General features: G+C 41.0%; 1 long non-coding RNA gene across 1 annotated transcript; it reads right to left on the reverse strand.

Moving 5' to 3' along the window:
* Positions 1 to 3,512: 3,512 nt before the first annotated feature.
* Positions 3,513 to 7,317, reverse strand: LOC145423669 (uncharacterized). Its single transcript, XR_013904726.1, has 2 exons — positions 4,902 to 7,317; positions 3,513 to 4,635 (listed from the first exon to the last, which is right to left on the reverse strand). It is a non-coding gene; the product is annotated as an uncharacterized LOC145423669 (long non-coding RNA).
* Positions 7,318 to 8,864: the final 1,547 nt, after the last annotated feature.

Genomic DNA, 8,864 nt, shown 5'->3' on the forward strand with positions numbered 1-8,864 from the left:
AAGGCTACAAAATTGTTGAAGGATGAAAGCACAATCCAGTCTGATATGATCGGCTCTTAGGCTGATGGCTCTTCATATTTTCATGATGTAAAACCAGGAACAGGAAAAATTAAGACTCAACCTTACAGAGCTCCAGGAACTGAGTCATCACTACAATTTTAAATGCAATTACAGTTTTTCTATATTGGTTTGGCTCATTTCTTGATACAGAAATTACAAAACTCTAAGATCATTTGGCAAAACACTCTTACAGTTTAGCACAACACTATAGCTCACCTGCAAAAGCTCATATCTCTTCCAAAACTGTCCACTCGGGCTTCAATCTAAATCCCTTTCTCATTTAAACAGTCAGTGTCTCCAAAATGGCAAAGATCCTTCTCAATAGCTTTGGCTCATTTCTCGACACAGATCGGACATTCTCATCATTCTTGGTGCTTTTGTCAAAATAAACCTGGGTGGTTGATCACAACAACATGGTCCACCTGCAAAAGCTCATATCTCCCCTAAAACAGTTCACTCATGTGTCAAAACTACATTTCTTTCTAATCTGAATAGTCAGTGCCCCCAAAATGCATCGTCCCTTTGGCATTATGTGAGAACTGCCATATAAAATGTTTTGATGTTTTGTCACTATGGCGGAGGACAGAAAAGACTAGCCTCCAAGGTTTGACATCACAGATTGCACTCACACTACCAAGGAAATTATAACCATTTGTTATTCACACGCAAAGAAAGTTTTATACATATGCAAAAAGAAAATGTACATTACACTAGTAAATTGTATGAACACAAAATCAAAAAACAAGGACTTATTCAGTGGTCGCTGTACTCATTCTCCCGCTCTTGTCCACTGTCTTCACCCTCCTGATTATTTACACGCTGTTGTCCGTCTGGTCCCCTGCATTGATCTCCTGTAATGTCGTCACACGCTGCGTCCATAGCATGAAGCAGGGACGGCTGATCCTGAGCATGATTCTCATACACTCTCCACCTCCAAGCAGAGAAAAACTCCTCTATCGGATTGAGGAAAGGAGAGTAAGGTGGTAGGAATGACCATGACCATCCTTGGATGCGTTGCAAACCAGCCCCTAATGAGTGGGCTATGGTGGAAATTGACATTGTCCCACACAATTACATGAATGGGTAGGTGAGGCCCTATGACACCTCTCTCATTTTCAGGGATAAAATCGGTATAAAGGCGATCCAAGAAGATGAGGAGCTTGTGTGTGTTGTATGGGCCAAGACTGGGGATGTGAGTGGCCACACCATTCTCAGAAATGGCAGCACACATAGTTATATTGCCCCCTCGCTGACCTGGGACATCCACTGTGGCCAGGTGGCCACGTCTTCGGCCCTTCCATACACTCAAGCATGAATCCATGTTCAGAGATCGGACTGGCTCTGGTCAAGCTCTATATATCTGTGTTTGGCAGCACACAATCATGGAACACACCTGTGTGTCACACTCCCCCTTCGTTAGTCTAGTTTCACCTGACTGTCAATGACTGTCATCAATTTATCAAATATTCAAAGAAATTCATATATGGTATTCATGGTATTATGTTCTTGACCAATTTTGACAATTGAACAGACAGTTGTGCATGCGAGTACTTATACAATGAAATCATGCTGACATGTTTTGGAGAGAATGATCATTAGACTGAGAATCAACTAATCAGTTTAGATCTATAAGATCTATTCATTTGGAAAATGTGCTAAATGTGGGCTAACTGTATAACTGTAGGCTACTTGTACTTAATCATTTGCAAAGATGCACTGAGACAATTGAGACATGTACGATCGTGGCTCAAGAGTTGGGAGTTCGCCTTGTAATCGGAAGGTTGCTGGTTCGAGCCCCAGCTTGGACAGTCTCGGTCGTTGTGTCCTTGGGCAAGACACTTCACCCGTTGCCTACTGGTGGTGGTCAGAGGGCCTGGTGGCGCCAGTGTCCGGCAGCCTCACCTCTGTCAGTGCGCCCCAGGGTGGCTGTGGCTACAATGTAGCTTACCATCACCAGTGTGTGAATGTGTGCGTGAATGGGTGGATGACTGGATATGTAAAGCGCTTTGGGGTCCTTAGGGACTAGTAAAGCGCTATATAAATACAGGCCATTTACCATTTACCATTTACTTAGGCATTTTCCATTTGATAAAATGAATGAGAAATGCCATTCTGTTGTGAACATTTGCCAAGAGGTTTGGAGTTTTGTCCATGTTATTTTGAGAATGTAATTTCTGTTTCAAGAAATGAGCCAAACCAATGGAGAAAAACTGTAAATGCAATTAATGCAGAATTAACAAAGTTTTCTTTTAACTCTCTAAACTGAAGCGTGTCAGACTGGGTAAATGCCAACATTGTACACACTACCATGACATAACCTTTTTCTACAGATCTCAGCCTCTAGGTCAAGAGGCCCCATTGAGATTATAGTCATACAGGTTCTGTTGAATGGTGATTCACTGCACCAAATTTAACCCAGTCAGTTAGACCTGCAGGAAACAGGTTTTGTCTTCATTGCACTGAGCACTGAGTCAGTGTGATGGGATCACTATGGATGCGTGACAGCCGAGTGAGCAGCATGTCCTGCAGTGTGTGTTCAGGGACAGACAGCTGCAGATACTTCAGGCAGCTCATCCACTGTTCATCATGGGTGCTGTTGATGTGCTCGCTTCACAGGGAAAGAGCGTGCGCGTTAATGTTAACAGAGCCTGTGCTGACTGAAGGTGTGTGTGTGTGTGTGTGTGTGTTTGTGTGTGTTTGTGTGTGTGTGTGTGTATAGGGTGTGGGCGGAGGTAATTAAGGTGTCAGGAAACATGCATTATTAATCGTAACACGACGTAATAATGGAGAGGCAGCGTGATCTGTCATGCCTTGCCGCTTTAACAGCCCCGAGGTTTGTGCGTGTCGTGCGAGCTGGTTTCTCTGAGTTAGAAAGAATACTACAGAAATACACCGTATGTTGTGAATGGGATCTGCAACTACTTTGCACTGCAGTCTGAAAATGTGCTTCAGTCTGTGCATCAGTGAGAGTGCAAAACCAATTTTAGGCTTTAGTGCTTGTGCAAGTGTCCCATTTCTGACACTGGTTTTTGGTTCACGAGTTCATTTTTGCCTTTCAAGCTTGCAACAAAAACAGGCTGCATGGGGCACTCGGTGAATGTAGTCGTGACAGGGCCATCGCGCAAATTAGGACAGAAATGTTCTATTCGTGGCTCAGCGAGCTGAAGAGGAGCTGTGCTTGTTTGCGCCGCAGTGTTGAGACAGGGCTTAGGTGTTAGGCAAGTTACCAGGCTATGACTCAGTGTTTAGTGTTGATTTTCCCTCAGTGTTTAGTGTTATGTCATTTTCCCTCAGGGTGAATTCTGAAGGGGTTAGGTTGATCTGGTCCTTTTAAATCCTGGTTGAGCAGCGGTGTAACAAACTGAACAAGAGATTTGTGAGGGTTTAGCAAAAGTTATTTTAACAGATCACAAAGTAAGCCAACAGCTGCAAGAAAAGAAGGGGTACAAGAATCTTGTCTTAAAATTTAATTTAAAATAAAACCAAAAGCTCTTTTTAAGATCACTGTACCTACATTATATAATTACTTCAGGTAAGTGAAGGTATTTACTGGCAATAAGCAGCTACCACATTCCTGTGATGCATTTGCAAATTGACATGCACATAACTTCAAGACTAAATCCTGGTCCTGCAGCACCACTGTAATCCCTGTAGTACACCAAGCAATAGATTAAAGCCATATTAGTTCTGCTGGGCTGGGAATTCCTGGGAATTGATTTTCTAATCAACATCAGCACGAACAACTGTGTGATTTTCCATCTGAGCAAATCTTTCTTTTTACTGTCCATGTCCCAGGAGATTCATCAGGAACAAAAAAACAAACAAAAAACCTACAAATGCAATTTAAGTTTTTACATCGGTGGTCTCAAGCAGCCATGGGATATATTTCATAGTAGCTGAAATAACAAAACCGTACTGCTATCTTCTAGCAAGGTCAACATGAAAATAGTGTCTCAGTACTGTTTTCTTTCTCTCCTCTTTTTGTCCTCTGATCCTGAGCAGTAGGCAGGGGGTTTGGGGCACTTATTAAATTCAAGAGAAGTACGAGAAATCTTGAAGCGTTTATCCACCCTGAGGCGTGTTCCATTTTCTGTGGTCTGTGGTGGTGTGAGCGTCTTTGACATGTTATTATTCTTTACCGCGCCTGGCTGTATATCTAAGAGAACAGCTCAAACCTGCATGGAGGTTTGCCTGGAAATAAAGGGTGAAGTTTTCATGGCGTGGAGAGAAGGAGGAGGGAAAGAGAGCTGCTTCTCGGGGATTTCTTCACCTAGCTGCTCAAATTCTGCTGAAAACGATCACTCAAGCTAACCATTTAATCAAAGAAAATCAAACAGCTCAAAGAAGATTATGAAACAAATCATTTCACATCTGCGATGAATATTTATCAATGCTAATTACTCCTTACAAATCCAGAGGGTAGACAGTGTTAGCAGTCCTTCAGGGCTGACAATCTGAAGCAGCAATGAACAGCAGAAGATTTCTTTGGTGGGCTGACGTTCATCATGCTGTCTGAGCTTCTTCACAACAACAGTTACGTAGAAGCAATGGCTATGACAGGTTTCTGTGCCATCACTGAAAAGAACAAGAGATGATTACACACATGCACAAAAAACAAACAAACAAACAAACAAACAAACAAAAAAAAACAAAAACAAAAAAAAAACCCAAAGCGAAAAATGCTGGAATGAAATCAATATTTTTTTTCAGCTTGTAAATGAATGTTCACTTGAACTGTGTTCTAAGGAATCTTTCAAGATGCTTAAAACAACATTGTGGCATCTCTGGAAACAGGTTTAGTCATCTATTCGCCCGGGAGTTATCTGTGTAAAATAACATACCATTCTCGTGTTTGTGCAGTAAACATGAAGGTGTCCCCAGCAGCTGGTCAACTTAAAGCACAAAGCAGAGAAAAGAGATAAAAAGCCTCCCTTATTTTCCCTTTTTTAAAATTAATTAACCTGCTAGCTCCTGTAATTTTAACTAGTATTGTAAAAGCTTGGGAGCTTAGTGGCTAGTGTGCTGTCTTAGTCTTTGTGGCAGGGGCCTATTTTAGGGCCACTTCAGGAGATATTTGGTTGAGGACTTCCTGCTCCAAAGTCGGTACCTACTGGTAGATTACCGATTGACTAGTAAAGCCCCACTGAGCTCAGCATTTTTACCATTGCCATCTTGGTGTTTTGAAACAGCCGGATACATGACAGGTGGATCTGAATGAAAAAAAGCTGCGTACTCACATATATGCAACTTGTTAATTAAAAAGCAGGCCCCTCAAAGTTTCCCACTTTTTCCTGCTTTTGGGCCTTAATTTAAGAAAAACAAACAAACAAACATCATTTTATCACGAATAAGACTTGACACTTTCAACTGGTAACATAAACTCCTCAGGGAAGTGTTTACTGAGGTCACAGATCAAGGAAATCAAAAGATCATTTTCTCATAGATTTCCACACAATCAAACTTTTTTGTGTGTGTCTGTGCTGTTGCCTCCTACTGGCCATTAAATAGAACGCAGGCTTCAGGCACTTAGGTTCATTTTTCACCCATTTAGAGACGCAAACACATTTGAAAATGCTAGTAGGCACCTAATACTTCAACTTAGTTTTACTAGTACACATCCTGTCATGGACTGATTGCGTGTAACCAATGCTTGCACAAAATAATTGTGTCAATAGTACCAAATATACCACAAACAAAACCCAGAAAGCTCCTTTCATACAGATTCTGCATATTCACATGCAACATCATGCCATTTTCAAGGTCTTATTATGACCTTAGAAATGTAACCTTGATTTGTTGCTTTTTTAGTAGTCAGAGGTCAATGAAAATATCACTTGCTACAGAAGGCAGTTAAAAACACGTCATGTGAATCCTTAGAGAAGTTCAGGTCAGCGGCATCACTAAACTTTCTGTTTGTTTGAATGATATCAACAAGAATCCTTACTCACTCATAAATGTGATACTATGAGGTGACTCATAGTCAGTGCTTGGGTTTAAAACACAAAAGGTTCACTGACCCGATGAGGGGAAGATCAGGGCCAACTTCCTGGTACAAGCAGGAGAAATATACACATTCACACAGACTGTAGTGGTATGCTGCATGTATCAATGACAAATTTTCCATTGAATGCTCCGTATGTGTGTGGCTGTGAATATGAATTCATGAAAAAAGAGGAAGCACAGCAAGAATCCCCTTCCTACACGTACAGTACACAGACTGGGGAGGTCCATTGTGTGTGTAAATGTGGTGTTTCTCTGCTATTTTGGTTGGGATAGTTTGTGGTTTGTATGCATGTGCAACTCACTGCAGCTGACTTCCCCTGTGGGAGAACGCAGACAGTGAAACAATACACTTCTCTTAGGATTATCATTCTCAACGCACACACATGCACACACAATGAAGTTCCTCTAACACAAGCCAGATGCTCCTGGAACATTGTCGGAGATGGAAAGTTATCCTCGTCTTTTTCAGGCGTAAATATTATTCACCGGTTGAAAGGTAACTGGAAACAGCCGGACTGAGGAGAAGGAACAAAACACTAAAAGACAAGCTACATTCTTCTTGTAATTTCCAGGTGCTTCAGACATAAATATACGAGAAAAGATATGTAACGCCTTCTCGCCTGCTCGAAACTTGTGATAAAAGAATGACACCGATTGTAAAATGGACCACCATGATCGGCTGATCTTACCTCCACAGGCACAGCTCGTGTAACGCTCACCTCAAGTTTTACAAGCACTTTGACGTGTCCAGTCCTGTGCAAGTCAACTCAGACTCAAACAGCCATATAGTGAAGTCATATAGCGAAGCTCGGTCGACAACGTTATGGATTTATGTAACGCACACAACAAATTCTTTTCACAATAAAATAAATAAACAAAGAACTGCGATGGTGCCTGGAGGGTTTTAAACTATATTTCCAGTTGTCTACATTTTGTATCTTATTTGATTTCAGCAATGTTGTTATGATGACATCCAGCTGTCATTGCAACAATGTTACTGTGTTTTGTGTTTCACCATTCTAAATTAGTCAACGGTAAAGCGTTAGGATGTTTGCAACCTGTGCGATGTGAGTGTAAACAGGCCCTTGTTTTTTAAACCAGTTTTAGAGGTCAAAAGGAAGTCAGCGCACCTGAATTTGAACTATGTGAATTACATTCTTTACTTGGCTGCCAGTCTAAAGTGTTGATCATAGACTGTACATAAAAGATGGACTTAACAACTTTGACATAGCCATTAGATTGTGAAGCCGCATTTTGAAGCTTCATTGTTGGCTACCTCAAGTCGTTTATTTATATTCTTTTTTTTTCTTTTGGGAATCACCTGTCCAATTAGCGCTTAGCAACAGATGAATAAAATGCTAGAGCTTCACTGAGCTGTATTACAAATTTAATTAAAATGCTACAAAAAGCACGAAGAGCACTTACAAGATCAAGAGGCCCAGTCCAAGGTGAGGTCTGGCAGACAACGCCCGGCTACACCTGCTGCGTTCACAAACAGGGGTGACTTTAAGCCTCAATAAAATGAAAATGCCTGGAGTATAAAAACATTTAGCCTCTGTACAGTTGTAATGAAGGATATAATTAGCTAAAGAGACCAAAACTTTTGTTTTGTACCTGTCAGTGAATCTATTAATATGGCAGCTGAGGTTGGGTCTTGAAGTTACTGGGGACTCACTCGCCAGCATCAAGTGGCCATTAATGGAATTGCACCTAGCATTTCAATGGCGGTCTAGTTGAAAGGTAAATCAGCACCTACAAGTGGTTAAAAAATGCCTGTAACACAGGTCTGAATGTTGACAGCACAACGTCCCAAATAATAATAAAATACAAGTAATTACACAAGTAATACCTGTAAAAGGCGGGTTACATCCTGGACAGGTCATCAGTCTTTCAATGGTCACATCATGCAGTTATAAAAGCTCAATAAAGCTCAATATTAGACCATTAAACTTACAAAAATAACAATTTTGTGAATCAGTTCATTTTACTAGGCTACACTTGGAACACTTTTAATAATCACTTAATAAACAGAAAATCAAATCAAGGCCTCAAACTGTTATGGACAGTTTGGTGATAGAGTCTTCACTATGACAATGTATAACCTGCATGATTGTTTTACTGCTGACACTGTGTTTGAGCAGATACGAGTAATTAATTTACTGAGCTCAATTATATTACTAATGACTATTAGGATGCTCAAGTTTTTACACGCTTAGAAAATAACAAATCAGCTTATACATTTACAGCCACATACAGTGACTCATGATGAAGTTCGGAAATCAACTGTCCCTAAAGGAAATGACCCACAATCCCACACAACACGGGAAGTGAGATCTGAGCTGAATCTGTCCAGACGTACCCCCATGTATCCTGTCCAGCCCAAACAAATCCTCTCACAGGGAGAGAAGGATACTCGGTAAATCCCTGTATACTCCTCAGTCAGGATATTTAATTCTGACTCAGTGTCTGTCTCTTTTTCACTCCGTCTCTTGACCGTCCTCTGGTTATCATCTGTCTTCTCTCTTCCTCCTGCATTTATTCTCTCTTGTCTCTCCTCCTTCCGTTAGCTCGTTCTGTGAAGGGCATTTGGAAATGTGTTATGCTCAGGGGATGTTTACATCACTAAATGATTGATGGGAGGTAATGTTCCATGCAGCCACAGATCGGACGCACACATCTGCCTTCAGAGTCAGCAGCACAGCGGTTTTATGTTACAATAAATATGTACAGTAATTTTTCACTCAATTTATTAAAACTGGATGGTCCGTGATCTGTTACTAGTCTGACAGTTGTTTTAAACT

This window comes from Astatotilapia calliptera, chromosome 22 (assembly GCF_964374335.1).
Source record: "Astatotilapia calliptera chromosome 22, fAstCal68.1, whole genome shotgun sequence".
Lineage (NCBI taxonomy): Eukaryota > Metazoa > Chordata > Actinopteri > Cichliformes > Cichlidae > Astatotilapia > Astatotilapia calliptera.